At 38.9% G+C, this 16,905-nt stretch overlaps 1 protein-coding gene across 1 annotated transcript in view; it reads left to right on the top strand.

Moving 5' to 3' along the window:
* Nucleotides 1-16,905, top strand: part of Guca1c (guanylate cyclase activator 1C) — a 43,834-nt gene that overhangs the window by 8,725 nt on the left and 18,204 nt on the right.

Here is a 16,905-nt window from a genome sequence, read left to right as displayed (position 1 = left end):
CATGTATCCTTGCTACCTGACTTGTTTCTCTATTGTATCAATAGTAACTAAGCAGCTGTGCTTGTGATTCTATAGGTTGATTGTAGTTTTTCCCACGTTGTACCCATGTTTATATTTTCCTATATAAATTACCCCTGACAAAGGGCCTCAGTGGCCACCCACTCAGGACCCCTCCTGGAAACTTAAGAGCTTTTCTCTGCTTATTTCCAATGAAATTTTCCTAACTTTTTCCTTTGGTTCACGACTTTATTCCTTGATCTCATGTGACCAATAACTTGGCAGATTTGACACCTAATGTTGGGAGTTATATTTTTCTATATCAAAATCAGAATGCACTTTTAGTTATGCAGGTCATGTTGTATAATAAAATTACCTTTTCTAAGTCACACGTAACTAAACTCTTCCAGGGAGCTGCAAAATAGCAGAAGCATTTTTAAATTCCTGAGCAGTTTATAACAAAGCTCCTGAAGCACATCACCTGTTTCACTACTCCCTTAAAATCTCTTTTTGTAAAATTAATTTTATTGGTACATTTAACATATACAATATAATGGCATTCATCATTGGAAATTTGCACCTTTACATAATCCATCTTGGTTCTTAATTTTTCCCCATTCCCCTGCCCTTCCTTCAACCCCTCCACCCCTCCCTATCTACAAAGACTTTGTTTCCATTTTTTCTTTTTTTCATATAATTCCATTCCCTTCTTTCTTTCCCCCTACCCCTATTACTTCCCCTTCCCCTTTTGCTTTTTCTTCCTATATCACATTATCTATTATACCTTCTAGTCCTTGTTTATATTTTCAGTTTTCCACACTAGAGAAACTATTTGGTATTTACACATGTGTGTCCTGTTTATTTCACTTAAGAGTATTGCCTCAATGTGCATCCATTTAGCTATAAATGTCTCCAGTTTCTCATTCTTTATGGTTAGTAATACTCTATTTTATATTTTAAAAACACCACATTTTCTATATCCAGTTTCCAGTTAATGGCCAATTGGGTTGCTTCCAAGTTTAAGCTATTACAAACTATGCTGCTATGAACATGGGTGCACATATATCAGTGTGGTATGATTCTTTTAATTCTTTGGGGAAGATACCCAGCAGGGGAATAGCTGAGTCAAATGGGACTTCCAGTCCTAGTTCTTTGAGGTATCACCATACTGATTTCCACAGTGGTTGCACCAGTCTACACTCCCACCAGCAGTGGAGCACTCTTTCTCTTTCCCACAGCCCTGCCATCATTTGTTATTGGTTGATTTCTTGATAGCAGCCATACTTTCTGGGCTGAGGTGGAATCTCAGCATTGTTTTCATTTGAACCTCTCCAGTAACCAGTGATGTTGAACATTTTTTCATATGTTTCTTTGCTATTCTTTTTCTGAGAAATGTCTGTTCATTTCAGATGCCCATTTTCAGACTGGGTCTTTAAATTTGGGAGATCTGATTTTTCTAAGTTCTTTATAGATTTGACATAGTAGACTTTTGTCTGAGGAACAGCTCGTGAAAATTTTTTCCCACATTGTGGGTTGTCTCTTCACATTGTTTGTGGTTTCTCTTTCTGTGCAAAAGCTTTTTAATAAGAAGAGATCCCATTTGTTGATTGTTTGTGCTAGTTCATGGGCAACTGAGGTTTTGTTCATAAAATCTTTTCCTACACCAATGTCTTCAAGGGTTCTACCTAACCTCTGTTCCAACTGGTTCAGAGTTTCTATTTTAATATTTAGATCTTTAATCCATTTTGATTTTAGTTTAATGCATGGTGAGAGATATAGATCTAGTTTGAATCCTTGGCAAGCTGAAGCCCAATTTTTCCAGCACCATTTATTAAAGAGGCTATCTTTCCTCCAGTGAGGGTGTCTGGCTCCTTTGTCGAAGATGAGATGGCTGAGTGTGTCTGGAGTTGTTTCTGCATCTTCTAATCTGTTCCACTGGTCCTCAGGTCTGTCTCTTTGCCAGTACCATGCTGTTTTTATGACAGTAGCTCTGTAGTAGAGTTTCAAGTTGGGGATATAGATATCCCCTGCCATGTCTCTGTTGCCTAGGATTGCGTTTGCTATTCTAGGTCTCTTTGTGTTCCAAATGAATTTTTGGATTGTTTTCTCTAGTTCTGTGAAATATATTGTTGGAATTTCAATTGGTATTGCATTAAATCTATACAGTAGTTTTGGAAGTATGACCATTTTCACTATATTGGTTCTTCCTACCAAGGAACAAGGGATGTCTTTCCATTTTATTATATCCTCTTCAATCTCTTTTTTCAGTGTGCTACAGTTTTCTTTATAGAAGTCTTTTGCTTCCTTTGTTAGACTGATTCCTAGATATTTCATTTTTTTGGATGCTATTGTAAAAGGAATTGTTTCCCTAATTTCTCTCTCAGTGAGTCTGCTATTTGTGTACATGAAGGCTATTGTTTTTTGAGTGTTGACCTTGTATCCAGCTACTCTACTGTATCTGTCAATTAAGTCTGGAAGTCTCTTGGTGGAGACTTTTGGATCTTTTATGTAATAAGTATCATATTCTCAGCAAATAACAACAGTTTAACTTCTTCCTTTCCTATCTTTATTCTTTTTATTTCTTTATCTTTTCTAATTGCTGTGGCTAATGTTTCCAAAACTATATTGAACAGGAGTGGTGATAGTGGGCATCCTTGTCTTGTTCCTGATTTTAGCGTGAAAGTTTTCAGTTTTTGACCATTTAGTATAACATTGGCTGTTGGTTTTTCATAGATAGCCTTAATCAGGTTAAGATAAAGACCTTCTATTCCAATTTTTTGTAGGTTTTTTTTTTTTATCATGAATTGGTGTTGGATTTTGTTGAATGCTTTTTCTGCATCTATTGAGATGATCATATGTTTTTTGTCCTTGGCTCTGTTAATATAGTGTATTACATTTATTAATTTATGTATATTGAACCATCCATGCATTCCTGGGATAAATCTGACTTGGTCAGGGTGTATGATCTTCTTGATGACCCTCTCTATTCTATTTGCCAATATCTTGTTGAGGATATTTGCATCTATGCTCATTAGGGAGATTGGCCTGTAGTTCTCTTTTTTTGGTTGGGTCTTTCCCTAGTTTTAGAATCAAAGTAACATTTGCTTCCAGGAATGAATTTGGAAGCCTTGCTTCCCTTTCAATTTCCTTGATGAGTTTAAAGAGTAAGGATGATAGTTCTTCTTTAAATGTCTTGTAAAATTTAGCAGTGAAGCCATCAGGATCTGGGCTTTTCTTTGTTGGTAAATTTTTAATTACATTTTCAATTTCACTCATTTTAATTGGGGTGTTTAGGATTTTTATATCTTCTTCGTTTAGCTTTGGCAATTTGTATGTATCTAGAAATCTGTTTATTTCTTCTGTGTTTTCTATTTTATTAGAGTACAGGTCCTCAAAGTAGGTATTGATGATCCTCTGGATTTCTGCTGGGTCTGTTGTGACTTCACCATTTTCATTCTTAATTACATGGATTTGAGCCTTTTCTTTCCTTTCTTTGATAAGATTGGCTAAAGGTTTATTGACTTTACTCTTCCAAAAAACCAACTCTTTGATTCATTGATTCTTTTGTATCATTCTCTTAGTCTCCGTTACATTGATTTCTGCTCTCATCTTTATAATTTCCCCTCTTGTATGAGCTTTGGGTTTATCATGCTCTTCTTTTTCTGGGTGCTTGAGGTTTGGTATTAGGTTCTTTATTTGAGCTCACTCTGTTTTCCTAATATGGGCATTTACTGCTATGAATTTCCCTCATATAGCTGCTTTCATTGTGTCCCATAGATTCCTGTATGTGGTACTGGCATTATCATTTACTCATAGAAACTGTCTAATTTCTTCTTTAATTTCTTCTGTGACCCATTGGTTGTTCAGGAGAGTGTTATTCAATTTCCGTGTATTTGTGGGGTTTTTGTGGTTTCTTATGCTATTGATCTCCAATTTCGTTGCACTATGGTCTGATTATATACAGGTGGTAACTTCAGTTCTTTTACATTTTCTTAGACATGTCCTATGAGCTAGCATGTGGTCTATTTTGGAGAATGGGGTACAGCCAAAAAGAATGTGTATTCTGATTTTGTGGGGTTGAGCACTCTGTAAACATTTATTAAGTCCATTTGTTCAGTAGCTTGGTTCAGTTCTAGAATTTCATTGTTGACTTTTTGTTTAGATGATCTGTCTATTTGTGATAGTAGGGTATTGAGGTCCCCCACTACAATTGTATTAGTATTTATTTGGTTTTTCATGCCCATTAGTATTTGTTTGGTATAGTTGGGGGCATTTGTATTTGGTGCATATATATTTATGATTGTCATCTCTTCCTACTGGATTGTTCCTTTCACGAGGATGTAGTGACCATCTTTGTCTCTCTTAATTAGTTTTGGTTTGAAATCTACTTTGTCTGCAAATAAGATTGCTACCCCTGCTTTTTTCTGCGTTCCTGTTGTGTGGAGAACTGTTTTCCATCCTTTTACTTTCAGTCTATGAATTTCTTTTTGAGTTAGGTGTGTTTCTTGTATATAGCATATTGTTGGATTTTGCTTCTTAATCCTTTCTGCCAGTCTATCTCTTTTGTTGGTGAATTGAGGCCATTAACATTGATGGTTATAATTGATAGGTATTGACTCATCCTTGTCATGATGTTTTACTGTTGTTGGCTCTTTTATTTTTTATTTTTCCCCCATTCTGTTTAGTTTCTAGCCTTGCTTAGTGGCTTCTCTCTGTTGGGCCTCATGGAGTTGTGACCTTCATTGTTTTTTTCTAGGATATTGTTTAGAATTGCTTGTAGTGCTGGTTTGGTGTTCATGAAATTTCTCAGGTGTTCTTTGTCATGGAAGTATCTAGTTTCCCCATCGATTTTGGAAGATAATTTGCAGGATACAACAGTCTAGGTTGGAAGTTATTTTCTTTCAGGATTTGAAATACTTCACTCCAGGCTCTCCTTGACTTGAGGATTTGTGTTGAGAAGTCTGCTGTGATTCTGAAGGGCTTTCCTTTGTAGGTGATCTGTTTCTTTTCTCTAATTGCTTGTAGGATTTTGTCCTTCTGTTGGTTTTCTGGGATCTTGACTATTATATGTCTAGATATAGATTTTTTTTTATCATGGCTAGTTGGAGTTCTATTTGCCTCACTTACCTGTATGTCCAATTTGCTACCTCTGTCTGGGAAGTTTTCCACTATTACTTCTGTGGACATATTTTTTACGTCAATTGTACTTTCTCCTGTTTTTTTGTGGACTCCTATCAGTCTTATGTTATTCTTCTTTGCATCATCTAGCAGCTGCTGGACTGATTTCTCGTGGTCCCTTACTATTTTTAAGAAATCTGTTTTCATGGTCCCTAACCACAATCCTGTCTTCTATATCTGATACTCTACCTTCACATTCCCTTAATCTACTGTGAATACTTTTAATGGAGTGTTTAATCTCCTGGATATCTGTTTGAATCTGTTTCATGGATTCCAACTCCTTCTTATGTTGGGTGATTATGGTTTCCATTTCTTTCTTATGCTGAGCATTCATGGCTTCCAGGATTTTTATGAGCTCATCTATTTTTTTACCTGTTTCTGTTCTAGATCCTCTAATTATGCTTTTCACTCTGCTCACCATCTCTGTAGTTATCTGGGAAATTGTTTCTGTTTTGAATTTTTCTAGAGCCTCATTCATCTGTTTTGTTACTTCCTGTGCTATCAGTTCAGGGTGCCCAGGTGGTTGATTATCAGACTTTTCCACCTCATTTCCCCTAGAATTTGCCTTTTGTGTGGTTGAAATCTGAGTTTGTGCCTTACTTAAATGTCTTCTCATTTTTGTTTTTGGTACTGTTCTTGGTTTAATTCCTGGGTTGATACTTTGAAATTGCATATTGTAAATACCTTTGTTGCTTATGTTTAGAACCCTTGTGGAATGATTACTGTTTAGAGGTGTCTTCCAGATATAGCTGGTCTTTAGGTTTTGAGTCTCTAATGACTCTGAGGCTATCTCATTTACATTATACCAGGGAGGCAATCACTACATCTTACCCCAAATGATACAATCAGCAACACCATAGCATCAAGCACACCTTATAAAAAGACAATTTGTTGTAGTTATTAATCTATCACCTTTAACTGTTTGAATATATCATAATCGAGGACCAGCCCAACATATGTTTACAGGAAATAAACTCTTCAATATAGCAACATTACCCTTCAGGATGAGGAGTTAGAAAGAATTGGGGAGGGAGGGAGAGATAGGTAGAAGGATCAGGAAAGGTTAGCAGTGAGAGCAGAAGACACAGGAAGATCACGCAAACTCTAAGAAACTGTTGAAGACAAGAGGAAAAGGCAGAATGATAGAACAAAGAGGTGAACAGATCAACCTAACAGCAATAGGGTGGCTAGATACTGTATTTACTTTCCTTTAAAACTAATGATAATTGAGAGAAAGAAAAAGAGAAGAAAAGAAAAATGAAGAAGAAATCCAAATTAGGTCCAGAACAGGAACAAAAAGGGAGATGAAGAACAATGTGGGACAGTAATAGAATGAGAGAGAGAGAAGACAAAAGAAAGAAAAAAAGAAGAGAAAAATAAAATTTGAAAAGAGTAGAAAAATAATTAAAAATAAGAAAAAAAATTTTTTTGCAAATAACAAAAAATAAAAATGAAAGGCCTTCTTCAGGGTGTGTCTCTGCTGTCACAATAGACAATGTGGGCAGCAGTGTGTAGATATAAGTCAATGAGTCTCAGCAAGCCAGTAGCAGACATGTGAGATTCAGGCAGATTTCTGCCTGCTAGTCCCAAGTTGAGCTCCCTGTTCTCCTGAAGGGTTGAACTCTGAAGGGTTCTACTGCAGGTTCCAGGTGCCTTTCCCCTGAAGATAGTCCAGGTTCCAATGGGAGGTGATGATCCCTTCAACTTACCAAGTATGGTGGTCTGGTGTGCCTTTATTCCAGAGGTTCTCTTCACTTTTCCACTGGGCTTCAGTTTTCATTGAGGAGCCTGAGAGAGGCCCTCTTTCTGTTGCTCACTTCTGCTCTACCTTCTGGAGCTCAGGACAGTGGCCTTTATGACCACCTGTGCCTCTGTATTGTGGAACCAGTTAGCAGCACAGACAGGAGGCAGTGGTCAGGGGAGGGCCTGCAGATGCCTGAGCATCTGGTCACTGTGGGTAGAGTGAGGGGACAGAGTGGGGGCTCTATGCCACCAGGATCCTCACTGTGTGCCTGCTGGTCATGGTCTGCAGAGCCCAGGGATGGAACGGGGACTCCAAGCCACACTGGGGTCCTCACCGTGGGCTGGCTGGTCACAGTGATCACATGGCTTTTGTCCTTGGCTCTATTGATATAGTATATTACATTTATTGATTTGCATACGTTGAACCATCCCTGCATCACTGGGATGAATCCCACTTGGTCAGGGTGTATGATCTTCTTGATGATTTTCTGCATTCTATTTGCCAGTATCTTATTAAGGATTTTTGCATCTATGTTCATTAGTGAGATTGGCCTATAGTTCTCTTTTTCAGTTGAGACTTTCTCTGCTTTGGGGATCAAGGTGATGCTTGCTTCCAGGAATGAATTTGGGAGTATTGCTTCCCTTTCAATTTCACTGAAGCATTTAAACAGTAGTGGCAGCAGTTCCTCTCTAAATGTCTTGTAGAATTCAGCAGTGAAGGCATCAGGACCTGGGCTTTTCTTAGTTGGTAAGTTTTCAATTACATTTTCAATTTCATTGATTGATTTTGGGTTGTTTAGAATTTTTAGATCTTCTTCATTCAACTTTGGTAATTCGTACATAGCTAGGAATCTGTCCATTTCTTCTGTGTTTTCCATCTTATTGGCATGTAGGTTCTGGAAGTAGGTATTGATGATCCTCTGGATTTCTGCTGGGTCTGTTGTAATTTTACTCTTTTCTTTCCTAATTGCCGGGATTTGGGCCTTTTCTTTCCTTTATTTTGACAAGGTTGGGCAAGAGTTTGCCAATTTTGTTTATTTTTTCAAAGAACCAACTCTTGGCTTCATTGATTCGTTGTATCATTCTCTTAGTGTCCATTGAATTGATTTCTGCTCTGATCTTTATAATTTCCTCCCTTCTATGAGCTTTGGGTTTGTCCTGCTCTTCTTTTTCTAGAAGCTTGAGTTTCAGCATTAGGTTGTTTAATTGGGCTCGCTCTGTTTCCCTAATATGAGTATTCAATGTACATTGCACCTGTACATTGTACCTCCCTCCTCTTTTTTTCCCTTTCCTACTTCCCTCAAGCCCCCTTACCTCCCTATGTATATCAACTTTGTTTCCATTTTTCCTTCTACAAAAATAAAAATTAGATTTTTTTTTCTTGTACAGAAAACCAATTTCTCCAAATTTCTTCCTACTGAGCACACAACCAACACTTTCTTCTCTCCTCAACTCAGACGAAGTTACAGAATATGCAGATGCTAGCACAAAAGGTAGAAGCACAGTGTCCTTTCCATAAAAAAATGGACCAATAGAGGGGAAGTGGGAGGGATTGGGGAAAGGAAAGAAGGAAACGGAATTAATATGAGAAAATGAAAAAATAGAAACAAAATCTTTGTAATTAGGGAGGGGTGGAGGGGTTGAAGGGTGGGCAGGGGAAGGGGAAAAAATAAGAACCAAGATAGATTATGTAAAGGTACAAATTTCCAATGATGAATATCATTGTATTGTATACCTAAAATGTACCAATAAAATTAATTTTAAAAAATAGACCAATGAGATGAAGATGGCTGGAAGTGGTAAAGCAAGCACAGAGATCTGCATTAACTCCACCCTGTTCCTTTCTATAAAAGACACAGTGAGATGGTGATTTGAGTCTTCTTGGAGCTAGCTTTGAATAAATCCTTTCTCCTTTTTACCCATTTGGTCAGCAGTGAGCAAAGAAATCTAAGTGGAAGCTAAGCATATAAACTTAAGTGGCTGGTAACAGTTTAGGTATAGCCTGTCAGGAGGTAAGAACTGGCTGCTGAGAGCCATGCACCCCAGCCAGCATTTGGGAAAAGGGATGGACAGCTCATGGCTAGTTGAACCCATGGCCGGGACTCCAGGGACGTCCCAGCAGCTTCCAGAAATCACCCTCTTTCCTGTGCATAACACCTATAAATACTATCTATATAGCTGCCTATAAACAGTGTAGGTCCAGTGAAGGTTCTTACCTCATCCAAATGATAAAGCAGACCTACCTAAGAGAAGGTCTAAAAGGTGGAGATAGTGGATCCCTGGAGTATACTTTCCAGTGGGAAACAAGGTGGGGCTGTCAGCTCCCCAAATCTTTTTTCTCTTACCATAGCAGCATTTATAGGCAGCTATATAGGCAGTATTTACCATTTTACAATGTATATATATATCAATATGTCATGTTCTACACTAAGTATATGAAACATATTAACTATATCTTACAATGCTCAGAAAATGACTTTTGAAGTACTTGTGATGTGCCTGACACCCTCTAAGCACATTACACAGTCAATACATTCAGTTGTTACAGTGATAATGAGACCTCTGTAAAGGATCTCAGTGATCACTACACCTCAGGCATCCAGAGAACATAACTAACCAGGGGCCCTAACTGATGGATGTGACAGTCCTTCCCTGTGCTTGTGCTGAGTTCATGCTGCCTGTGCTTAGATTATCACTGGTGAGTGAGTGCAACAGAAATACTATTCCTACTAGATGCTTCTTCACCTCGATCAAGTTGGCATCCTAGTCTGAGAAATGGCCTTCCCTTTTCTCCCTTCCTCTTTCTTTTCACACAAGCATTTCTCTGAATAAATCCCTCCCTTTCTGGAGCTGCACAGAAACTCCAATGGTGCATTTAAACTTCAAGGTATTAAAAGAGACTGGACAGCACCTTTATACATTGAGACCCTATAATGGTCTGTGTCCAGATGTCCCCTGAAAGCCTCATGTGGTCATAGATGGCTTTTTCAGAGTTGGCTGAATTTAGAGTGTGTGATGCTGGGATTAAGGGTGTGTAATTACTAAATCAGTCCACTGATTGGTTTGGTACTGGCCTAATCCCAGTAGTCTGGATAAGATAAAATGGGCAGAAAGATGCTGTTAAGGTCTCTTGTTGTTCTGCTACCTCCTGTCAGCTGCCATGAACTGTTGCCCCCTGCCATGCCACCTTGCCTTGGAGTCAGCCAGTTATGGACTGAAACCTCTACAAACTGTGAGTTAAATAAACCTTTCTTCTTTTAACTTTGGGTGTTGGGTATTTTGTGTCAGTAATGACAGAAAAGTAACTAAGACTCTCTTCATCTCCTGATTCACTCAGGGGCTGTTGCCTCCACACAGCTCAGCCTCTTAGGTCAGATTCAATCTCAGCTATTTTAGACAGCTAGACACAAAAGCCACTTATGTTGGCTCAATTTTGTCTGGACAGATACACCTTATGGCCTTTTCTTCTGTGCTGGTATGTGTTCCTACCTAGGCAGTGAATCACAGGTGCTTCTGGTCTGACATCTGCCAAGCCTGGTGTCTCCTCCCCATCCAGCCATTCTGTGTCCTCAATGTTTCTTTACCCAGTGTCTGGCAGCTCTCACTTCCTTACCTCATTCCACATCTCCTCAACCTATGAGATCTTTAGCTGGGAGTTACCAAGAGAAGCCAGAAAAACTGCCTCTCATAATGGGGGAAAAATAAGAATGAAGATACATCATGTACAGGTACAAGCACCCAATGATAAATGTAAACATATTGTATACCTAAAATGTACCAATAAAAGAATAAAAAAAACTGCCTCTAACTATGTATTCTATCTTTTCTCAGCATAAACATTTTGCTCTCTTTATGAGTGTGAGGAGAGCAGGGTGATAGAAGGGCTCCGCAGGAGCAGTGACATGGTTAACATACTATAATATTAACCCGCTGCTTTTGCAAATACTAAGGACCTGGAGGCACCATGGAAGGAAAACAGGCACAAAGGTGACTAAGAAGAGGCCTCTGTCCTCGGATGTTTACAATCCAGTGGGGAAGCCAGACACATTTTCAAAAAGCAAAAGAAAATAAGTAAAGAATCTCGTAGGGGACAGGGGAAGGGGACGTTACCAGAACCTCTGCAGTGAGTCCTGGTCTCCTGCGAGCCACAGCAGCACACGGCGAATTACAGGAAAGGTAGAAAAATGAGACTGAGAAGAAACTGAGCTTTGGGTCCGATCAGTGCTGCTCTGGGCAGCAAAGACAAAGCCCCCAGCTTACCACACCTTTTATTCAGTACATCGGGAGAAACAAATGTAACAAATGACTTGCAGAGAGTTCAATAGTTCACATTGGGATAAACAAGGTGTAACGGAAGGCTTGCAGAGAGTTCAGTACATCTCCGGCAAACAAGATGTTAATCAGTCCAAGAACAGTGAGGAACTGAGCAGATGTTTGTTCTCCCAGGATGTTTCTTGTCCTGGAGAATCACAGCATCACTGGATCACTGAAGTCTCAGTTGTGACCGGAGGCCAAACTGGAGTTATTCTGTAGCTGGGCTGTAGGCAAGAGAACTAGGCTAACCAAATGATTTATCCCTAGAATTATGTAGCATTGCTCCCCACAAATCTAGTGTCCCGTGTGCTAGTGTGAGCATTCTCAAGATTGACTTCCAATTTGAGCCCAGCCTAGGCAACTTAGTGACTTGGCGAGACCCTATATAAAAAAAAGCAGGGATGTATCTCAGTGAGAAGACTCTGAGGTCAATCTTCAGTATCAAAAGAAAAAAACAAAATCCAAGACTAAGGGAAGACAAAACTATTTTGCCAGTTTTCTGTTTCTGTACTTTTAAAACACATCTGTTAAAGTGATCGATCATCCAGCCTCTTTCTTCCTCATCAGCCGGCCTGGGTGGATGAGACTCCCAGTGACTTCTTCAGTCCCTTTCAGGCACAGCAGGAAGTGACAGAAAAATTACGCTCAGTTTTTTTTGGAGGTAAGGGTGGCAGTGGATGGGTAGAAAGGAGACGTGGGTTTTATGTTCCTAAACAATATACAACAGTTTCTGCTTAAGTAGAAAAGTAATGTCCACATGAAATAATGAAAGAAGAAGACAAATATAACAAATCATATAAATATAACAGATCATAGTGGTGTTGTGCTGTGCAAGGCACATTACTGAGATCAGGAGCTACAGTAAGAGTAAGTCACAAAGTTATCTGGGAAAGACTTTCTGGACAAGGAGAGGCATTTGCATAGCCGGAAAGAAGTGAATAACTTGGATTATTACTAATAAGAGCTAAACTCAGGCCGGGGATTTAGCTCAGTGGCACAGTGCGTGCCTTGCAAGCTCAAGGTCCTGAGTTCAATCCCCAGTACCAAAAAAAAAAAAAAAACCCCAAAAACCCCCACAAACAAACAAACAAACAAAAACTCTCAGCACTTCTGTATTAAGCATTTACATTTTTTCTGTCATGAATCCTCACAACCATATTATTAAATTCTACTATTATTAAATTCATATTATTAAATTCCCATTCTACAGATGAAAAACCTGAGGCACAGAGGAACTCAGTAACTTTCCTAAAACCACACAGAAAGAATGGAAAGCAGGCAGTCTGATTCCAAGGGCTGCACCCTAAACTGGTGTGGCTTCTAACGCTAGCAAAGGAGTTGACACTTGGAATATGGGAACAACTCAAATTAAAGTATGGGTAGGAGGATCTTGGTGTGTGGGAAACCTCACTAAATTCCAGGGTAACTGATAGAGCATAACTGCAGCCATCCACTTCAGGAGTTCACCTGTATCTCATGTTTTACACAGATAAACAGCCTGTCGGGAGGACATTTGTATCACAGCTGAGAATCCACACTATTCCAGTTGCTCCTTGCTAGAGAATATCAGCCTTGGTTCCCTTGGGCCCTCTCGTTGCTGTAAACAAAGTGAAAATAAAGAAATGGCCCTCAGGCCCACCTGAGTATCTGGGTATTATCATCGTCAAAACTCCTCCAAGGACAGTCATGTCAGTATGAGTACAAACTCCCCACAGTGAATGTAATCATCATGCATTGCAATTACTAATTTTAAAAAAGAATGATCATATCAGATACAGGAAGGCAGGGATGATGCCATTTCTTACAAGCAAAAATGGGTTTATCCCAGTCTCATTATTGGTGATAGAAGAAATGGGGTGGGGAGAGAAGTGGACCTAACAAACTTGTGAAGTCTGCTTCTTGTAGGCCTCCAGGGGCGCTTAGAGAGGTATGCAGCTTCCCCAAATGTGTGGCTTTGGAACACAAATCACAAATAGAGTGAAAGTTTAAGGCAGAAGGGTTGCCAGCGCTGGGGTTCATTTAACACCAGATTGAAACAGCCAAAGTTCTCAGATCCTTTTAAGTCAGCAGCCTTATACTAACCCTGGGAATAAGGAGGGAACACTTAGAAATACGGTATCTCACCTGTTACGGAAAGAGGAATCCCAAATGACAGGCTGTAGGTTTGGGTATGTGATTGCTACAGTGTATGTGACAGTAGTTTACTTATAAATCTGTTCATAAACTACATCTTAGCTTTAACATACCAGAAGTCCTTGCTATTGTTTCAAAATGCACCATTTGGTGAATCTCCTTATAATACAAATCACAGGGTGACAGTGGAGTCGTCTTAGGAAGATTCAAGATTCTAGACTCCTGTACCTTGTGTGTAATCTTGGGGCAAAGCCATTAGCTTCTCTATTCCTTAAATTCTTCCCTTCCAAAACCAGGACAAGACCTACCCTGTGTACATTATCACTGAGTTCCTGTGACATAATGTAGGTGAAAGGACTTTAAAAAAAAATACAGAGCAATTAACAAAGGAATAGTATGTTTATCTGCAAAATGCAGATGGCTCTGACCTAGAGCCCCTTAGGTTAATAACAGTGCTGATTAACAGTCCTTCTTAGCAAGTTTGAATTATATTTCCAAACGAAATGATGTTCCTACAGGTTCAGGGCTTGCTTTCCTGCCTTCCTCACCTTTAATTTATCCTAGTGCTTTGGCATTCATTTGTGTTGTTTTGGGCAGCCCTTGCCCCTTACCAGTCACAGAATGAAATTAATTAAATGAGAATCACCCCACAGTTCTGACTGTCATCTTAGTCTAACCCAGGACACATGCCCAGGAGCTACAGCTCTGCTTGAAATTCAGAAGTGACCTTTGGTTGTGTGCTTCTTTAACTTCTTCAGTGCAGCAGCCTGTAGATTGGATTCAGCACCCTGGCTTTAAAAAAAAATTTGTTTAATTTGTGTCCTAGTTGCTGTTATCATTAACCCCTAGCCACCTTGCAACCTATAACATTCTATCAAGTTGTTTGCTCTACAAGATGATCACAATTACTGTTGTTATTCATAAAGCACATTTACTAGAAACAAATAACCATCTAGTAGATGGTGACTGTAGTAATCTCTGAAGAGTAAAGCCCAAGCTGCTCATTCCAGAGCTATGAGCATAGATACTTTCCAGAAGCAATTTTTTGTTAATGATGAAACACCTCGTATTTGCTTAGGACTTTACAATTTACAAAGACTTTCATATCTAACATCAATTGTCAACATTTTGGCTGGCTTTTCACAGAATTTTACTTTTTAAAGACATAAGCTTTACTCGTGACATCCATTTAAATGTAATCTTATTTTTTTTTAACAAAATCTGTCTAAGTTTTATATTTTAATTCTGGCTACATATTTAAAGCAATGGGAACATTATGGAAAATACCAGTGACCAAATTTCTATGTCAGACCAACTGTTGTGTTGTTTTAGCCTTCCAGATTATTCTAATATGTGAACACCATGCTGTTCCACAAAGAACACACTCCAAGTGGCAGAAAACTGAGCTCTAGGCTCATTATTGTCATTGAATCCTGTATACCATAAGTATATACAAAAAGAGGATTCTGGGTCCAAAACCTTTAATTGAGAAGCTGTTCTTGTGACTCTTGTTTTAGTTATAGTCCTAGTAGAAATGCAGCCTTGAAACAAATAATATGATGACTGCTATTCTATTATCTATTCTGCTATTTTCTACATGCTCAGCTCACCTCTTCTGTTCATTAAGGAACAAGGATCCAGGCTCTTACATAGGAGATTAAAAACACTCTTGGGACACAGGCTAACCGAGGTAAGGTGAATCTGGTTTTAGTATATCTGTTACTGCATGAGCATAGGGAGACAGATTCTTATAATCGTAAACTCATGTTTGCTACATGAGGCAATTCCTTGCCAAAAGCAGCCATTGGTATACTCCCAGGACTTTAATAGTTGGCTCATTCAGAAATAATCAAACTTGGACAATTGTCTTGCCTTCCTCAAGCTCACATGAGATTGAGTGACTTCTAATTCATGGTGGACCAGACACCTGCTGAGCTGGCTGTATTCTGAAAGCAGATGGTCAGTCAGGGCTTTCTGATATTGAGGAAGCCTACTAATATTCAGGAGCTTGTTTGGTAAATATTATGTGAAGTACTTTGTCTCAGAATCCTTGAATCTTGTAGAATCATGGTCAAGTCACGAACAACCCTGTCTGATCTGCATAAAGATCACATTATAAAACCAATTTACCAAGTCAGCAGTGTATTTCTCATCTTACAGAGGTGAGTCTCTCCTCAAGACATTCCAACAATTTCATGTCTAATAGTAATTATGTTTGCTGTTAATATTAGTATCTACAGGTGACAATGGGTCAGGTCATAAATTCCAAGCATAAAATTTTTCTTACAAACTTTTAAATTTCACAAAAATGATAAGTGTGCATTTATCATACTACTTTATTTTGTCTACTTTCTTTGATGTTCCTAAAATGTAAATTGAGAATCACTAACAATTGTTGATTGGTCATATACTATGCTTCTACTCGCTGTCTGGGTTTTCTTACTTCTGACCATCTCAGTAACAATTTTCAGGCAGACATTTCAATTCATGTGTAGCTACTGGCCTATCACAGGTAGTAAAATGCCATTGAAATGTGTCATGTAAAATAAGGAAAACATCAGTTGTCTTCAGGTTAGATGGTTGTGAAAATTCATGAATTTTTCACAGATAGTAATGCTGTTAAAAGTAACAGAATGTTAATTCTGTAGGAGGAAACCATTTTAATCTGGGCCTACGTCTTGGTGAATATTTGTTGGAATTGGATTATTGATTTTTCTGAATTAGATGGCACATAAAATATATTTACCATCAGATGCCATAATAATAATTTCTATTTCCATTCTGGGGGGGTAATGGTTCTAGGAATTGAACCTAGGGGCCTCAGCACCTGCTGTACCACTGAATTACACCCCAGCCTCTATAGACTTAATGCTCCTAGAACTGAGGATACCATGGTTCTTGGTTGATACTGTGTAAGGATTCTTTCGGGTTAAATGAGCTTATATGTGCAGAGCACAATTTTTGGCCTTACACATATGGCAAGCAATACATCAACACCAATAATCATTGTCATCATGATTGGTATTATTATCATTAATATTGACCCAGCTTATTTACTGTCTGAAAATGAAGAAATGTTCCTACAATGGAAATTCCAGAATCTAAGTCAATGAAATGAAGCAAGATTCCCTCAATGACTTTGCTCAATTTATAAATTCATGCCTCCAGCCCCCAAAGCAAATGTCTCTGAAATATATTATTTCAGCATCAGTTTCTGGGGTCACTCAGGTAGGAAGACAGAGAGGAAGCAATGGTAGGACCATACTGGGCATAATAGATGATCCCTGCTGGGAGAGTCCAGACAGGGATTTTTATAGAGCGGGAAAGTGAAAGGATAAGCCACACCTTCCATGCAGGTTCAAGGCCCTGGAGAAGAGTAGGAAATCCTGAGTCAAAGCAAGAACAGCCAACACAGCAAAAGATGGCCATAGACTCCTAGCCGAGAGTGTGGGTGAAGTCTAAGAACAGGATCGACTGAGGCAGGGCCAGAAAGAATCCACCAGGCCATAAAAGGACAGCTGGGAATATTTTCTGGAGAAA

Source organism: Heterocephalus glaber, unplaced genomic scaffold (assembly GCF_053883595.1).
Source record: "Heterocephalus glaber isolate CG9 unplaced genomic scaffold, H.glaber_assembly_v1.0 deba00000122, whole genome shotgun sequence".
NCBI classification, from domain to species: Eukaryota; Metazoa; Chordata; class Mammalia; order Rodentia; family Bathyergidae; genus Heterocephalus; species Heterocephalus glaber.
Note: the sequence above shows the minus strand (reverse complement) of the source record. Positions and strands in the feature narration are given on the sequence as shown.